At 45.3% G+C, this 19,155-nt stretch overlaps 1 protein-coding gene across 2 annotated transcripts in view; it reads right to left on the bottom strand.

The window, feature by feature from the left end:
• The window catches only part of TBXAS1 (thromboxane A synthase 1), a 337,857-nt gene extending 319,545 nt beyond the window's left edge, over positions 1-18,312 (bottom strand). Inside the window, exon 1 of one of the 2 annotated variants that reach the window (XM_054033509.1) lies at positions 18,220-18,312. The gene's annotated coding sequence lies outside the window, so the exon portion shown is untranslated. Of the gene's footprint in view, positions 1-14,148; positions 14,168-18,219 lie in introns of those variants that run through there. The other variant, XM_054033517.1, reaches the window with a different exon arrangement.
• Between the last annotated feature and the right edge of the window lie 843 nt (positions 18,313-19,155).

Consider the following 19,155-nt stretch of genomic DNA (forward strand, 5'->3'; position numbering starts at 1 on the left):
CTGCGTGGGGCTGGCAGCCCGAGCCCCAGGGAGAGTGGGGCTGGGCAGTTGGGGCATCCATCACACTGAGGAACTTTAAACTTAAATCCCTGAAAATATTCATTTTTAGGGGTGGGTTCACGAGATTTCACAATTTAGTGAAAGGGGTTCGCAGGCTGTTAAAGTTTGGGAACCACTGCACTAGGGTTACCATATTTTAATTTAAAAAAAGGAGGACACTCCGGCCCCGCCCCACCCCGCCCCAACTCCACCCCCACCCCTTCCCCAAAGTCCCCGCCCCAACTCTGCCCTCTCCCCTGAATGCTCCGCCCCCCTGCTCTTCCCCCTCCCCTGCTTCCCACGAATCAAATGTTCGCGGGAAGCCTGAAACAGGGAGGCAGCAGGTAAGCTGGGGCTAGGGCGCGGCCCAGTCCGGCCTCCCCGGCCGAGTGGCTCCCTCCGGCGGCCGGCCGGCCCAGGTCAAGAGGCTCTGGCCCCGGCGTCTCCCGCCCCAGCGGCCCCAGCCCCCGGCCAAGCACCACCGGCCCCAGGCTCTGGTCTGGGAAAATCAGGACGTATGGTAACCCTACTTACACAAACTTGGATGGCACAAGAAATCTTGCACAAAGAACCTGGAATTTTTCAGACAATTTACAACAAGTCATAAAGGGGACTCTTTGTTTTCTCATTGGATGATGGGAAAGAACACAACTTGTGTTCTGGTTGAACATGCAGAAGTCTTTGCCAGAAACATAGGTCACTTTCTGATTGCCATGCCTCCCCCCCACCCCAACAACCCCCCCACCACGCCCAATGAGCTTTTCCAAGAAAGGAATTAGGCCATATCACCCAGCAGAAAATTTAAAAAAATGCCCTTTGTTGTTCAACATGTTGCACCCTGAAGCTGAAATACATGAAAGAGAAAGAGAGAGAGAGTGAGCGAGACTGCCATTGCCTGCGCAGCAAGAGCTCTCCCTGCTCCATAACAACTGAAGTTTTGTAACTAACAAGCACCCTATTAACTCTGGGCTTCTCTACATAAACACTTGGTTTCTGGCAAGCTGGGGTGTAAATCTACCCTCCATTAGCCTGCCACATACTACACTGAATGGAAAAAAAAAAAAAAAAAAAAGAAGAAGACCCATAGCAGTGAGTCTAAGGCCTTGGCTACACTGGCAATTCACAGCGCTGCACTTGCTGCGCTCAGGGGTGTGAAAAAACACCCCCCCGAGCGCAGCGAGTGTAGCGCTGTAAAGCGCCAGTGTAATCAGTGCCTGCAGCGCTGCACGCTCGCTCGCAGCACTGCAAGCTATTCCCCTCGGAGAGGTGGAGTACTTGCAGCGCTGCGAGAGAGCTCTCGCAGCGCTGGCGGCACGACTACACTCGCGCTGTGAATCCGCGAGTGTAGCCAAGGCCTCAGAGCCCGGGGCTATGGACTCAGACTTGCACTACAGTGCTAAAAATAGCAGTATAGACATTATAACTTGGGATCTGAAATCTGGTAAGGGGTGTGGGCCTCAGAGCCTGAGCAGAAATGTCTACACTGCTACTTTTAGCAATGCAGCATGTTCTTAGACATGGGCTCTAAGACTCTCTACCACTTTTTTTTGCAGTGGAGATGTATCCTTTGGGTCTGTGTGGAGCCTGCTGCCATACAGTGCCCAGCAGCAGAGTCTGCATGGACATTTAGTGCACCCCAGGCTAGTGCAGGGTAGATTTACAGTCTTGCCGGGAACTAAGTGTCCAACAAGCCCTTTATCTAGAGAGACTGCTGCAAAATCCAGAACAAGAATAGGAATACATCTGTCATAACACTTAGGCCAGGACTACACTACCACTTATTTCAGTATAACTTACATCACTCTGGGGTGCAAATAAGCCACCTCCCTGAGCGACACAAGTTACACCAACCTAAGCGTTGGTGTGGACAGTGCTGTTAGTGAGCGAGCTTCTTCCAACAACATAGATACCACCTCTCACAGAGGTGGATTTATTATGCCAATGGGAGAGCTCTCTCCCATCAGTATAGAGTGTCTTCACCAGACACGCAGCGGTGCAGCTGTGCCTATGTAGTTCTCCTAGTGTAGACTAGCCCTTAAAGTTCATTCAGGTGATTCACTCAATCTCTAGAAACCAGTCACTGCAATTGTGAAGCTGAGCTGGAGAGCCACTTCATGCCACTTTCAAAAGTGACTTTTATACATGAATTGTTTACCCAAGTGGTGACCTGCTCATGTTAAACCAAATGCTCCTCAGAAAGTACATAACAGAGTTAAAGCTTTTGAATGACTAAAGTGTATAATGTGTGCTTATACTTCACTAACAAATTTAGTCTTAGTTGTCTAGAACTTACACTGAATCACTAAGAGAGACAAGGTGGGTGAGGTAATTATTGGACGAACTTCTTCTGGTGGAAGGGACAGGCTTTTGAGGTTTATAGAGCTCTTCTTCAGATCTGGAGAAGGTAATCAGGGTGTCATATCTAAGGTGGGACAGATAATTAAGCATAAGAGGTTCCCACAAGTTGAAGGACACTACTTAAAACAAAGTGGGCAATAACACCTCTGCAGTAGTGGGACAAAGGAGGGTTAGTAGTCAGTATGGTGTGTTACAAATTGTTGGAATGAGCCATAAAACTAGTGTCTCTGTAAAGTCCATGGCTTTTTTAAGTATCCAGTGGAGTTATGAATTTAAGTTCCCAGGCTTGTCTTTTGAAGATGCTGTGCAGGTTTCCTTTGAGGATGAGGACTGAGAGGTTAGATATGGAGTGATCACTTTGTGAAAAGTGTTCACCCATGGGTGATAGTGTGGTTTTGTCCTTTATCATTTTTCTGTGTGAGCAACCCACATAGTTTTATTGGGGCATCTGATACACTGGATGAGATAACCACATGTTGTGATAGGCATGTGCAAGCCCCATGGATTGTGATAGGTGTGTTGTGGGGGGCAATTGATCATCACAGCTGTGGAGATGTATCTACCAGTTTTTGCTTTGGCAGAGTCTGGTGCTGCTTTGAGTTGATGTGTCCTGGTCTGTGGGGAGCTTGCTTCTGACCATGAGCTTAACAAGGTTGGGGCCTGACTGTAGGTAACAGATTTCTTGTTGTGTCTGGGGTGGTTCCTAGATCTGTGGAGGTAGGTGTAGTGATCCGTTGGTTTCTTGTATATAGTTGTCTGTAGGGTTCCATTACTGAAGCTGATCATGGTGTTCAGGAACCACTGAATCATTAACTTTAATGAAGGCATAGTGTCTGGAGAAACTCATTATATTAACTAAGCCTAATACTATTTGAAAGAGGAAACTGCTTCCCTACAAATAAGTTAGCTACGAGAAATCCTGATTATTTCAGTGAGTTCATACTAGAAACCACATAGATTTTACGGCCAAGAGAACGAATGGTGTCTTACACAGAAAGAGGAAGAAACTTTGAATTGGTTTGCAAGCTAAAGGTTTTACCACAATTTGAACCTTTGGTTAAAGTAACATAAGAGCTTACAGTATTTGTGAAATTCCAGAGAAATTAGAATAGCTTCAGAATAATTACCCGTATATTATATTTGGTGTAATGTGTGATAGTCTTGAGCATGTATTAATAAGGTAGGTTTGATCTCAATTGACATTCTTCGATAATTAAGTAAGTTGCCTAAATTTCTGAAGTCCTATTTTAGAATTGTTGGTTGAACCAACAAGAGCAGTGTCCCATAAACTTGACTAGAGATACATAAGGATCTATATGGTTTCATGTTGATACCCAAGATCACCTGCCCAGACTAATATAGAACTAGAATAAAAGTTTGCCTTTGCAACAAGACTGTGATAAGACTTTGAATTAATTGAACTGATTTATTAACTCTTGTTGTAACATCCCATGTTGAGATCAGTTTTTTGACAGAGATGATATTATTCACAATCTTCATTCTGCTGTCTATAGTATAACCTATAGATTTGTAAAAAAATTTCTGTCTGTACTTCAGCTAAGAAATGCAGATCCAAAGAACAGAAAGAAAACCTATGAATCCTTACCTCTACATAGCCAATGTGTATTTACTAACCTATCTTTCTCACGCTGGCCACCCATGTAAAACCTGTGTTTAGAAAGAAAAGAAAGAAAAAGCAGATCCCAACACCCTTGCTTATGTTGAGTATTGTCTTATAATGGGAGAAAATCCCACTGGAGTAAATTGCGTTACTAAAGGAGTACGGCCAGGATCCAGAAAGGAACCTACGTGTCACAGTGCCTAACTTTTGGGCACCTAGAAAATGATAGGAACAACACTGTGACACAAAAAGTCTGAGTTAAGCACCCACGCTCCCTATACAATGACAGGTGGGGAAAAATAGGTGCCTTAGAATGTGATCCACAAAAAACAGCTTGCTAGGCAGGGAGCCACCTAAGATGGCCAATGGGAGATGCCAATGGGATAGCTCAGTGGTTTGAGCATTAGCCTGCTAAACCCAGGGTTGTGAGTTCAATCCTTGAGGGGGCCACTTAGGGATCTGGGGCAAAATCAGTACTTGGTCCTGCTAGTAAAGGCGGGGTGCTGGACTCGATGACCTTTCAAGGTCTCTTCTAGTTCTAGGAGATAGGATATCTCCATTAATTTATTTATTCATTTAACGAGAGGGGTATATACTAAGCATTGCTCCTTTAAGTCCAGGCTGCAAGGAGGTGCCCATCCCTGCTTGTGACCCACAACCAGTAACCCCTTTCCTGGAGTCCGGTGTCTTAGGTACCTAAGTCATTTCTTGTGAGAATGAGTTAAGCGCCTGTTCCACTCCTCATAAAATGGTCAAAAAGGAGGAGCTGGGGATACCCACCTTTTAACTTTTAGTCCAGTGGTTAGAGCACTCTCCTGTGATGTTGGAGACCCAGGTTCAATTTCCTTTTGAGGGGGAGAAGAGGATTTAAACAAGGCTCTTCCAGGAAAGCGTTCTAACCACTGAGCTATGGGATATTCTCAAGCAGGTTCCCTCAATCATAGAGATATAGGGCTGGAAGGGACCTAAAAGAGGTTGTCACAGTTTCACAGTAACTGCACCTGTATTCTCCCTCTGTGGTCCACTGCAGGAGCTCCCAGACAGCTGTCACCTGTCTCTGGGCAGGGACCCATAGCTCAATTTCTTCTGACAGGAGGGTTTAAGGCTGCACAGCTCCCTGCATTACAATGTGATATCCCCAGCAAGACAGTCTACCTAAAAGCCAGCCCCTGTGCTTGGCTCTTTCTCAGAGGGCTATGAACAGCTGCTACAAGTTACCACAAAGCTTTTTCTAAGGATGCACATTTATTCTTAAGGTAAAAAGCATTACAGAAGCAAACATCATAAAAATAATAAACAGATTTAAACACACAGCAACATGCCCGGAGTCAGCCATCAGTTTTATGGGACTTTACATGGCCAACTCTTCTGCAAGGGTTGCACTCCCCATCCCCCACCTTGTACAGAAGGTCCTGGCCATTTGTTGGATTAGAAAGAAGGCGATGCATCAGTTCAAATGCTTGCTTTTATACTAAAAGCCCTTTCCTAGTCTCTCAAAAACCCAATTTGAGCCAATATATGCCAACCACTCCAGCAGGTGGTACCTCTCCATTATTGTTTAGTCTCAGTGGCTCACCTTAATCACCCCCCATGGTTTTTACTTCCTGTGGAAGCTGTGGAAACCCTCTAGGGTTGCCAGGTGTCTGGTTTTCGACCGGAATGCCCAATCGAAAAGGAACCCTGGTGGCTCTGGTCAGCACTGCTGATTAGGCCGTTAAAAGTCCAGTCGGCAGCACAGCGGGGCTAAGGCAGGCTCCCTGTCTGCCATGGCTCCGCGCAGCTCACGGAAGCAGCGGCATGTCACTCCGTCCAGCTCCTTCACATAGGGCAGCCAGGGGGCTGTGCATGCTGCTCCTGCTGCAAATGCCAGTTCTGCAGCTCCCTTTGGCCGGGAACCATGGCCAATAGGAGCTGTGGGGGCAGCGTCTGCAGCCCAGGCAGCACGCAGAGCCGCCTGGCCACGCTTCCACATAGGAGCCGGAGTGGGGACACCCGCTGCTTCCAGGACCTGCCTGAAGTAAGTGCTACCTGGAGCCTGCACCCCTGACCCCCTCCCACGCCCCAATCCCCCCAGACCTGACCTCCCTCCTACCCTCCGAACCCCTCAATCCCAGCCCAGAGCACCCTCCTGCACCCCAAACCCCTCATCCCTGGCTCCACACCAGAGCCCTCATCCCCCTGCATGTCAACCCCCTGCCCCAGCCTGGAGCCCCCTCCAGCACCCCTCATTTCTGATCCACCCTGGAACTCGCACCCCAGCCAGAGCCCTCACCCCCTCCTGCAACCCAACCCCCTGAGCCAGGTCGGTGAAAATGTGTGAGTAAGAGAGAGTGGGGAGAGTGAGTGATGGGGGTGGGGGGCGGGGGAAGAGATGACGTGAATGAGGGCGGGGCCTCAGAGAAGGAGCAGGGCTGGGGACAGGGCAAAGGTGTTCGGTTTTGTGCAAGTAGAAAGTTGGCAATCCTATAACCCTTCCCCAGGAAACAGAACACCATCATATATAAACCATTCATCCCCAAAGACATTGCATGTGATTGGAGATCTGTCACAGAGGTCATCTAGTCCAGGCCCCTATGGTGAGGCAGGACCAAGTAAACCTAGACCATCCCTGACAGGTGTTTGTGTAACCTGTTCTTAAAAACCTCCAACAACAGGGTCTCCACAATCTCTCTCGAGAGCCTATTCCAGATCTTTGCTACCCTTTTTGTTGAAAAGTTTTCCTAAATTTCCCTTGCTGCAAATTAAGCCCATTAATTCCTGTCCTATCTTCACTGGACTTGGAGACAATTGATCACTGTCTTCTTTATAAGAACAGTTTTCAAATACACTTCTACCTCGATATAACACGAATTTGGATATAACATGGTAAAGCAGTGCTCTGGGGGGGCGGGGCTGCGCACTCCAGTGGATCAAAGCAAGTTCAATATAACGCGGTTTCACCTATAACGCGGTAAGATTCTTTGGTTCCTGAGCACAGCGTTATATCGAGATAGAGGTGTATATAAAGGGCTATCAGGTCCCCCTCAGTCTTCTTTTCTCATGATTAAACATGCCCCATTTTTAACCTTTCCTCACAGGTCAGTTTTCTAATAATTTTTGTTACTCTCCTCTGAACTCTCTCCAATTTGTCCATTTCTTTCCTAAAGTGTGGAGACCAGAATTGGATACAGAACTCCAGCTGAAGTCTCACCAGTGCCAAGTAGAACAGGACAGTTACCTCCTGGGACTTACATACAGCACTCCAGTTAATATACTCCAGAATTTTATTAGCCTTTTTTGCAACTATATCACATTTGAGACTCATTCAATTTGTGATCCACTATAACCCCCAGATCCTTTTCAGCAGTAGTACCACGTAGCCAGCTATTTCCCCGTTTTGCTGTTGTGCATTGGATTTTTCCTTACTAAGAGTCGTACTTTGCACTTGTCTTTGTTGAATTTCATGTTGTTGATTTCAAACCAATCTCCCATTTGTCAGTCATTTTGAATGATAATCCATTCCTCCAAAGGGCTTGCAACCTCTCCCTGCTTGGTGTCATCCACAAATTTTATAATCATATTCTCTACTCCATTATCCAATAATAAAAATATTGGCTAGTACTATACCCAAGACAAATCTCTGCAGGACCCCACTAGTTACCTCCTCCCAGTTTGACTTCAAAACATAACTACTATTTGATTATGGTTTTTCAATCATTTGAACATCCACCTTACAGTAATTTCATGAAGACCACACTTCCCTAGTTTGTTTATGAATATCATGCGGGACTGTGTCAAAAGCCTTTCTAAAATTAAGATACATCACATCACATCTACTGCTCCTTCTCGATCCCCTAGGCTAATAACCCTGTCAAAGAAGGAAATTAGGCTGGTTTGGCATGATTTGTTCTTGACAAATCCATGTTGGCTTTTACTTTTAATCCTATTGTCCTCTAAGTGCTTACAAACTGATTGTGTAATAATTTGTTCCAGTACTGAATAATTGGTTAGGTACTGAAGTCAGGTTAACTGGTCTATAATGACCTGGGTCCTCTTTGTTCCCCTTTTTAAATGTAGGTGCTATATTTGCCCTTCTCCAGTCCTCTGGGACCTCACCCGTCCTCCATGAGTTCTCAAAGATAATCGCTAACAGTTCTGAGATTGCTTCAGCTAGTTCCTCAAGTACTCTAGGATTAATTTCATCAGGCACTGCCAACTGGAATACATCTAACCTATCTAAATATTTTTTACTCTGTTCTTTCCGTGTTCTGGCTTGCACTCCTTCCCTCCTTGAGGTTAATATTAATTGTGTTCAGTATCTGTTCACAATTAACCTTTTTAGTAAAGACTGAAACAAAATAAGCATTCAACACCTCACTTCTTGATGTCATGTGCTAGCAGGGACAGAGAGCTAATAAGTAGTGGATCTACACTTTCCCTTTGTCTCTCTCTTACTCCTAGTGTATTTACAGAATCTCTTCTTATGGCCTTTTATGTCCCTTGTGAGGTGTAACTCATTTTTGTGCCCTAGTTTTTCTGATTTTGTCCCTACATGTTTGCACTATTCTTTTGTACTCAACCACTCTTTCCTGTTGAAGCTGTTCCCCTTTGGATAACTACTTAAAGACTCACCGAGCCAAAGAAAGAGAGAATGAATGACTTATAGCCTGGAAGAAGACCCAGGATCCAGATCCCTTTCTGCAGTGACTCTTTATTTATACACCATGGAACAGCTTCAACAGGTGAGTCTGGATGAGGACAAACTATTCCCCAGCTCAGTGATTACAGCACTTTTCTGAGAGGTGTGGTAGACTCCATTCAAATCCTCCCCCTCTCAGGCAGAGGGGTGGATTGAATCTGGGTCTCCCAAAACCCAGGTGAGTGGACTAACCACTGAGCTAAAAGTTATAAGGTGGGCAGTACCATCACTACCTCCTCCTGTGGCCAGATTTTGAATAGGATATCAGCCAGCTGGTGACCCCCAAGCATGTCTACTAAATCAGGCTTGACAGGCAGTCTCCCATTTAATTTTCCCCCAATTCATGGATCACTCTAGGACTTAGGCTTCCAGGCAGCTAAAGGGAGGCTGCAGCGTGTGTGCCCAGAGCCAGAAACAGACACTTAGGAAACTTGCATCCTGAAAACTTAGGCACCAAGTGAGTTTAGGCACCTACAGTGTTCAACAGCAGCTGCGTGGGGGTTTTGTGGATCGCAGTGGAGACCAGGAATGGGACTTAGGTGCTTATACCCCAGTTTTAGGTGCCTAATTACATTTGTGGATCCAGGCTTAAGGTACATGAGTAAGGCTGGCCCTAAATTTAAGACATCTCAAACTGGCTGTCCAACAATTCTGCAGCCAATGACCAGGTAGTTATAGTGCCCTAGTTGTTGTTTTTTTTCCAAATGATTAGCAATACTTAGAGACCTATCTTGTATTTATAGTTACAGGATCCTTCCCTTAACTCTCTAGACTACAATTAAAAAACTGACAGTCTTCCCCTGTACCAAACAGAAAAGACTCCATTAGGGAGCAACTGCAGGCAACCTACTTAAAAGTAGGACAGGGGTTCAGAGAGAATTAACCAATAATGATCGCTATTCCACAGACAAAGTATCTGTGTTTTTCGAGTTTGCCAGCAATAGAAATCCAAACTCTTATACAGTTCACAGTGCCCCAACAAAAACAGTTCCACATGCCTCAACTAAAGGAGTCACAGAAGCAAATAAAAGGGGCAGGGCAAGGCAAGAGGAATAGATGAGGAAAATCGGATTAGAACAGATTGTCACAGGGCACTGATAGGAGGAAGTTTATGTTAGCATCACAGTGTGCAGTCATCTGCAACCAGTTTCTGCTTGTGGAAAAAGAAAATTGATCAGACCTTGAATTGAAGAACACAATTGCCCATTAAAAAGAGGAAGCAATTGCAGGTACTGGTCACATGCAGCCTGACACTGACATACTGGAAATGAGCTGAACCACCAATGCCTAGGGCAACCAGAAAGTTATTAATACTTAGGGTGACCAGATGAGGGGAAGAAAATATCGGTATATGAGTCCTGCCGGAAAAAAAAAAAAAAAAAACCACAGTGCTGCCGGCGGATATCGGGACAAAATGCGTCCTGACCAAAGATCGGTCGGGACGCGGGACAGACACCGAAATATCAGGACGTCTGGTCACCCTATTAATACTAGGGAAATAAAAGTGCAATTACAAAGTACCTGGAAACAGCAAAACACACCAGCAAAAAAACCCAGTAGCCTATAACTCTACAAAACACAGAATGAAAGGAGAACAGGGAGTCTGGAGCCTTTGATGAGTAGAAGGACCATTCTTTGGCCCCTTCGTTACATCATGTAGTACGGGGTAGGCAACCTATGGCACGCGTGCCGAAGGCGGCACGCGAGCTAATTTTCAGTGGCACTCACACTGCCCGGGTCCTGGCCACCGGTCCGGGGGCTCTGCATTTTAATTTAATTTTAAATTAAACTTCTTAAACATTTTAAAAACCTTATTTACTTTACATACAACAATAGTTTAGTTATATATTATAGACATAGAAAGAGACCTTCTAAAAATATTAAAATGTATTACTGGCACACGAAACCTTAAATTAGAGTGAATAAATGAAGACTTGGCACACCACTTATGAAAGGTTGCCAACCCCTGATGTAGTACTTACTCACACAAGAAGTTCCATTGATATAAATGGGTCTGCTCACATGAGTAATATTATTCAATGTGAATAAGGGTTGCAGAACTGGGCCCAAGAAAGAGCACAGGCCAGATGTCCAACCCCAGTGATTCTAACAGCCACAACTGGAGGTAAAGCATGAATGAAGGGGAGAAAGAATGTATGATTGGCTACATAATGCAAACATGCTGCTATTCACCAGCCAAAAAGGGGGAATGATAACTCTAGAACTTCCATCCAACCAGCACATGCTAAAATGGGTGAGTGGACTGGCAGAGAAAAGACCAACAGGGAAAGCATCTAAAAAAGTCATTGGTCTAATACTATTGTTGAAGGAACTTTTTAAAGATCAAGAAGCATGTAAACCACAGTGGCATGCTGTTATGCGATTATCCCACATGTATATGTTTAAAGGAAATGCTACTGCAAAAAGATTACATTCAACTGTAAGGTGTAATCAGGAAACTGTCAATTACTGTTCTTTTTTAAGCCTTTTTAACAATAGTCTGTTAGAGTCTATACGAGGCCGCAAAAGTAACTCCTTATTGCATTAAAAAGTTCTACTGGTGAATAAAAAGACATGGGGAAATTTTCAAAGGCACAAAGTAGCAGATAGGGGCCTAACTCCCCTCAGAAATCAAGGGAAATTAGGCACCTAACTGCTATTTGTGCCTTTGAAAATCTCCCACACAGTATATACTTCAAAAACAATGAGTGCAATGTGTAGACATCACATGCTTTTAGACATGCATATACAATACAGAATAGTCACCACATTCTGAATTAGAATGGATACAGTTGCAGTAAGAAGGGGATGGGGAATAAATTCTTTCATACAGAGGAGCAAAGTCAGAGGGGACGCATAAAAGTACCATAAATTGGGATGCCCTTACGTTCACTTAGGCCCCGGTCCTGCCACACTTATACCTGTGCTTAACTCGATGCACCTCATATATGTCATGAACATAAAGTTAAGCGTTAAGTGTTGGCTGGGTGGGATTTAAGACTCCCGGAGGCCTATGGAAACCCGCTTACCAATATGTAATGGAGTCTCAGTTGTGATAGCTTAAACAGGAAAGAGCAGAAGATGTCAAATAAAGTAGAGGTGGCCTCCTTTAGCTTATTCGACGTACTTTTCTTGCTGTAGTCCATTTTTTTGGCTCCTTTGCATGCCAGCTACACCAAAATAGAACTCATACTTGGGAGGGCTAGCCACTCCCACCACCAGGGCTCCACTTCTATTTTTAATGCATTAGCACCATCAGAGCTAGCACAGGTATGTCTACTTGAGCTGGAAATCACACCTTCCGGCTTCATTGTGGACACGCCCAGAGAGTCCTAACTAATCCTGCTTCCCAGCAAATAGAAGTCATCCCTCCTCCTGGTGCAGCAGACCTTAGGGATGGGATCCACGAAGATACTTAGGCACTTAGACTCCAAGACTTAGGTACCTACGTATCAGTTTTGGCTCCACTGCAATCCACAAAACTCCCGCCAAATCTTGCAGGTGTCTACACTCAGCACCTAAGTCTTCAGAATAAAAGTTCAATAGGTCCTTTATTTCTGCCTCTGGGCATGGACGCCACTGCCTCCCTCCAGGCACCCGCATGCCTATCTCCCACCTATGCCCCAGAGCAAATCACAAATCAGGAAAGACAAACGTTCGGCCACCTAAGTCACATGCAAGACCCAATGTGGTAGGCATGCTTCGAAGCTTCCTACCAGATTGGGTTCTAGTCAGAATCCAAGAGGACATGGTGGTGGTCATAGTGTTGCTGCCCACCTTATAATTCTTAGGCCAGAGGCTAGAGCATTCACCTGGGATGTGGGAGACACAGATTCAATGCCCCCCCAATTTAACCAGGGTCCCTTACATCCCTAGCGAGTACTCTAACCTCTGGGATAAAAATTATAAAAGTAGCCACCACCACCTGCTCCTCCTAATGTTCTGTGTGGAGCTAGGCAGGCATTTAACTCACTCCTTAGGTGCATAAGCCACCTGACTCCAGGTAGCGGGTTCCCATTCATGGATTGCTAGCAGAAATAGGCACCTTCCAGTAGCCCAGACTCAGGTACCAGACAGAGGGGAAGGGTTTAGGACACACCTCTCTGGTCAGCATCTCCCATTGGCTAGCTGAGACAGTGAGCCACTTAACATGCTGGCTTTTGTGGATCACATTTGTAGACTGCTATCTCTTCCCATTCATTGTACAGGGAGCCGAGGTGTTTCACTCAGCTTTTTGGAATGCAGCATTACTCCTGTGATTTTCTAGGTGCCTGAAAGTTAGGCACCGTGATGCTCAGCATTGCAACACCTAAATCCTTTGGTGGATCCCACCCTACCAGCTTCCCTAGTTGCTTAGAAGAGTACTGTTTATTGGTGGTGACTCTTCGCACAGATTTCATATTTAGAACTCTGATGGAGACCATCTTCTGGCCAGCCTGAGTCAGGGATTTAACTATGTTCTTTTATCTACATATCACTATAAGGGGGGGGAGGGATAGCTCAGTGGTTTGAGCATTGCCCTCCTAAACCCAGGGTAGTGAGTTTAATCCTTGAGGGGGCCACTTAGGGATCAGGGTAGGGTGACCAGACATCCTGATTTCACCAATTTTGCTCTCCGCTCCGGCGCACAGGCAGAGCCCAGAGGGACTCTGCGCGCCCCCCTGCTCCGACTCCGTCCCCTCCTTCCCCCATTGGATCCCCGCCCTGCCCCCCCCCCTTCCCCAAACAGACTGCATTCCTCCTCCCTCCCAGGCTTGCGCTGGTCAGCTGTATGGCGGCACAAGCGCTGGAGGGAGGGGGTGACACCAGCGTGCGTGGCACGGCCATGAAGAAGGTAGGGTCAGGGCAGGGATTTGGGGAGGACAAAATTGCTTGTTTGTCCAGCGTCCCGAGCCGCATGAAGGTGGGAGAGGCCGTGGGGCACCCAGCCGGGCCGCCAGTGCTGCGCCCAGACCCCGCATCTGAGGGGCAGAGCTGCCGCCCACCGGCCCTCTCCCCTGGGGGGGCTGGCAGCCCCCGTTCCTCGAGGGCTCCCGTGTCCCCCAGTCCCTTTGCCCAGCTGTTGCGCCTGCCGTGCCCTGCCCCGAACCCCCCCGGGGCTGCAGCGCAGGGACGGGCCACGGGCGGGTCGGCGCTACAGGCCGTTCTTGTACGTGGGGACAGACTCGCCCCACGTGCAGGACAACTCGGTGGGGTCACAGCGGCCGCAGGCTGAGCATGCCCCAGCCGCTCACTTCCTAATCCCGGGGTGCTCTGTGCTGCAGGGCAGAGCTGCCACCTGCCTGAAATGCTGCTGTCTGAGTGTGCGGGATTGCACCAGCTGGGCACCTTCCCCTATTGGGGGGAGGGGAGGAGGTGGAGATGAGGCAAGCTGGGGGGGCCCCCTCCGGTGTTTTTTTTTTTTTTGCTCCACCGCTGCCCCCTCTCACCCCCCTGCATCCTGATATTTCACCTTTGTCATCTGGTCACCCTAATCGGGGGCAAAAATCAGTACTTGGTCCTGCTAGTGAAGGCAGGGGGCTGGACTCAATGACCTTTCAGCGTCCCTTCCAGCTCTATGAGATAGGTGTACATCTCTGTAAAGAAAAGTGGAAAAGAAACATTAGCAGCAAAGGAGCTCCCAGATGTAATAAGAGGAGTGGAACCAGAGAAAGACAGGTTTCAGAAGGGGCATATATTAGTGAGAGACCTGAGGCTCAGGGGTGTAACCAGAGGGGCTGCATCCAGAGAGAGGCAGAGCTGGAGTATGGAACACCAGTCTCGTGGTATGTTTAATAAAGCCTGTCTCTTTCAGCTCTGCTGCATCAATTACTGCTAACAAAACACTAGGCTCTTCTGCCCCAGTTAAGATTTAGCTGAATTAATGGTGAATAGTTCTTGGGAGCGGCAATGCGTCTAATGGCTACAGCAAACGACTGCAAGTGTAGTTTGCACTGAGCTCTATTCCTAACTGCCACCACTTTCCTGGTTGATCCACAGCTAATTATTTAATATCTCTGGCCCAGATTTTCAAAGATATTTAGTCACCTATTTGTGCCTTAGCTCTGTCATCTGTAAAATGGGGGAAAATACCACCACCCACCTTGTTCTTTCAGATCTCTGACAGAGGAGCATAATTTCAAGTGTAAAATACTATTGTCCCCTTAATATGTAAAACACTAGTTAATTTTCCTGGAGCATGTGTGTACACTGAGGTTACTCCCCTTCATATGCAGTTACAGCTGTTTTCTAAATGCAACATTGTCTGTTCTCTGTCATGGTACAAGATTAATGAACTCTTTGTTTTAAAGACAGTTACACACCTCCAAAAACATGGGTTTATAATGGAAACACTCAGACAGTTAACTATAGCAGCACTGGCGGAAAGGGAAAAGAACTATAAATTCAGCTTGTTTTCCAGTATATCCATTGACAAGGTATGAATAATACATCTCTGTACACTTCCAACATACAGATGTATACATTACTCTTTCCTGTGAGGGTTACACTGAGCAATGTCTCTAAACCGACCATTCCAAAGGCGGGAAGGAAAGGGTTCAGAGAGAAACGTCTCTTACGTTACATTACAATCAGGACATAAACAGTGGTTGAAATTTACTAGTGTATGCATTTGTGCTTAATTTTAAACACACACTTTTTTTCCGGGGAGAGTTGAGGAAGAGGGCTTGTATTTCCACAATCAATAGAAGGCAAGAAGTTATCCTTTATCCTCTTCTTTTATAATAAGAATTAGCTATTGGGATACAGTTCAAGCTTAAAAAAGTAATTCAAGTTGCATTAAAAAAATAAATTTAAGCAGATACACACAATGAAATCAACTCACCAGCCACAGCAAACATGTTGATCCTCTCACATATCAGGCCTGGTCTCTAGCTACTAACCACCCCCACCCAAGCTTCTGAACACAGCTTTGTTAACCAATTACTGTAGTTGCTAAAGCATGTTAATGACAAGCAGGCTCCAATCCATTTGGCAAATGAAAGACAAGCAAGGTAATGTATTATCAATTGAACTGTGACATTGGGTCATTTCTCTAGGTAGTAAGAGCAACCCAATATGGGCTTACATAATAAGGTTATACACATGTTTTATGATTTTTACATGCACTGGCAAAAACACACAGCTGGCTTTTCAGACAAGCATTTTGAGACACAGGGTAATAGAAAACCTGTGTCATTTCAAAAGTTCAGGATTTGCTTAATAATGAGGTAGTGGGGAGAGGACCTAGAGAAGACTGGGTTGCTGCTAATTTTAAGCCTTCTCTGCTGCAGTAGGAGACCTAGCCATTGTAGATAATAGCAATCAACCACAAGTACAGCTGAACATGGTTTGTCCTGATCTACACACCCAATTAAGCCATGTTTTGCTCCAGTTCAGCAACAGGTGATTTTTTTTTAAGTGTAGACAAAGCTTAAGAGTTAGATCCTGCTCTCCCTACTCAAGTAAGGTTCTCACTGGTTTCAGTTTTACTTGAGTAAGAACCATAGGATCAGGCTCCAAGTTTGTCTGAAGGGCATGTAGTGAAATTTAGTACTCCCAAGTGAAAACTTGTTCACATCCAAGCTATCTGTTTTTTCCAGGAAAAGAGCTTGTTTTAAATCACTGTGACGCACAAAAGCCTTACAAGCATGAATAGCTTTTTCCTGGCACCTTAAAAAGGTACAATAATGAGGGTAAAGGGACTCAGCAAAGTAAGCATCAAATTGATGCTCTGGTTGCCTCTCTCTCTTATTTTGGTGTGTAGCCTACTGAGCATAGCAGAGCTTCAGGAATTGAAAGGATTTAGCCTTAAAACTGCATTTGATTGGGTAGATTGAATTGGCATACAGGGTGTTTGACAATGCACGAGCAGTGAAACACCCAAAACAGTGACTTTGTAGACAAACATTACCCACATATTTTATTATTAGTGTTGCTTACCTTGGCAATATTTCTTTAATGTATATGAGGTACTTAAGACTCAATCTTACCTACTTCCCACGCCAACCTTATGCTACTATGCTGTTTAATACAGAAAATAATTTAAGACATCAGAAATGTCAAGTCTATGATGTGTATAAAGGACTCTGAACATGAGAAGTACCTCACAAATTCTAAGCATTGGCTTGGCTTCTTTTCAGGTCATGGATTACTTTACACACAGGCAATTAATTTAATCCCACATCTTTTTCCATTGCCACCTCTGCCATTTGTCCCTCATTTTAGGTCTGTCAGAGTTTTGCTGGGGCAGAGGGGGGAGGCTGGTGTTGGTTCTTTTATTCGTGTTGCGTTAATTCAAAGTTCATGAGTGGTGACAGTCCTGAAGCTTTGTGCCTTCTGCTTTCTCACAAGACATCTTTGGTAACAGTGTCAAGTATACAAGTCCCACCCACACGTGCCTCAATGATCTAGAGGCACCAATTCTTGGAGCAGGAAAGTAATTCACTGTCAAGGCCCCTCCAGTATTTGGCACCTCTCTGGAAATTAAGCATGAAGCTGCTTTATCACAGAGTTTTAAAGGGTGATATTTTGATCTTGGTAGAACTAAGGACTATCTATCTGTATATTCTTTACTAATAATCAGGGCCTATCTTCTCTGCAGCAACATTAATGATTCCATGCTATTTTTTCACCAGAGTAGGGATTTGCCCCAGTAACCCTAGCCAAATTTTCCCTTTAAACCCCACTGTTTTGCATAGTTGTGTGTGCCCACTGATTGCTGTCCTTCACCCCAGAGGTGGCTGCACTACAGTGGTGCTGCACATATGCCTTGTGTAAAGCAATTTGTGATCCTTCAGCATGAACTGATAAATATGATCAAAACATGAAAGACATCTTAGATACCAACTAGTCAGTGGACTAAGGCCAACATTTTCAGGAACATTCATTAACTGTTCATGCCTCAGCCACTGAGCACCCAATACCATCCCTTGTCTTCTCTCCATTGACTGCCTCTGCTGCTACTGCTGAGCCTTCCCAAGCAGCATCAGCATAAAACTGACATTTCTGGGGAGTTTCGCTGCCGCCCACATGATTCTGAACTGCAGCAGTATTGAACAGCCCCGACAATTTATCTTGGCTACTGCACAAACTTATCAGAGACCGCAACAGCACTGAAACCATCAATAGACACAGGCAGACGCTACTGCATCACTTTACTCCAAGTTCATTTGGATGTTTCTAGTTCTTATGGTTGTGGCAATAAAGGTTTAAAAAAAAAAAAAAAACCCCACACACACACAAAAGCTTAAATTTAGCAAGAGTTCATGGGATCGATCCCTGACACACCACAGCAAGCTTTGCCATCACAATAGGGAGTGGATTTTTCCCCTCAAACTCTTATTTCTGTTAACCGCCACAAGGCAGGGGACACCCCCCCAGTCCACAAGTGTCCTACCTGCTACATCTGCAAACATTTTCCCACCCCAACAAAATAAGATGATTGCCCAAACTGAATGAAATGCCACAGGCTCTTAGCTAGAAAACACAATACAAAAGCCACCAAAGTGAGCTCTAACCCCAGCAAAGTCTAGCATCTCCTTACCTTTACATCTCTCCCATGTGGCTTCATCACTTCCTGTTTGGCTTGTTATCAAGCAACTGCATCGTGACAACCCGAAGGGAGTGGTGGAGAATGTAGTTCGGCTTCCCTCCAAAGGGACAGGTGCTTGGAAATCTGACCTCAGCTGAGGAAAAAGGGGAAGCAGCAATAAAACTACCTTTCCCAGAACCCATGCAGCAGACCACATTCCTCCCCTTTTCTCTGTTCCCTGCACAATGGATTGTGGGGATTGTAGTTTCCGCTCTATAGACAGCGTTCGTCCGCGACAGTAAAAGGGCCAGGGGGCGTGACATCCCAGGATTGATTCCAATGCACTTGTTGGAAAGCGGGGTTTCATGGTTTGCTTTGTGGAAGAAATCAAAACATGTTACAACGTGTTGAATTGGAATTGAATCCCCCACCCCAATGTATAAAATCTACAAGACTGCAAAATAATTTCCCCCCCTTAAATTCATTGCAGGAAAATGTTAATATCTTTGTGGTTTTTTAAAAAAAAAATGCAAACAGGTATTGCAAAAAATTAAATAAAGAGGACTGGATTTTAATGTTCCCATGCGATAATGTGTTGAAGGGTGTCTTCTTAATTATGCCATCAGGTTCTAGTCCTAGAAACACACACAGGTCTAACTTTATCCCTCCTAAAAATCAATGGGTCTACTGCTCAGCCGTTTAAAATTAGCATGTGCAATAGTGCCAGCCCTGTGCATACAAAAATCATGAGTGAGGACACCTCCCCCCCCAAATCACAAGATTAGCTTTAAAATCATGATAAAAAATGCTGGATTGTTATTATTTGCCTTCTGGCTTTTGTGCCTTTAAGGATCACAGGTTGAAGCTACTTGTCTGCAATCAGGGGGTCTAAAAACTTCCTTTCTTTGAAAAATAGAAGCTGAGATTCTTATGTGATCACATGACTCA

The sequence above is a fragment of the Malaclemys terrapin genome, chromosome 1 (genome assembly GCF_027887155.1).
Source record: "Malaclemys terrapin pileata isolate rMalTer1 chromosome 1, rMalTer1.hap1, whole genome shotgun sequence".
In the NCBI taxonomy this organism is placed as follows: Eukaryota; Metazoa; Chordata; order Testudines; family Emydidae; genus Malaclemys; species Malaclemys terrapin.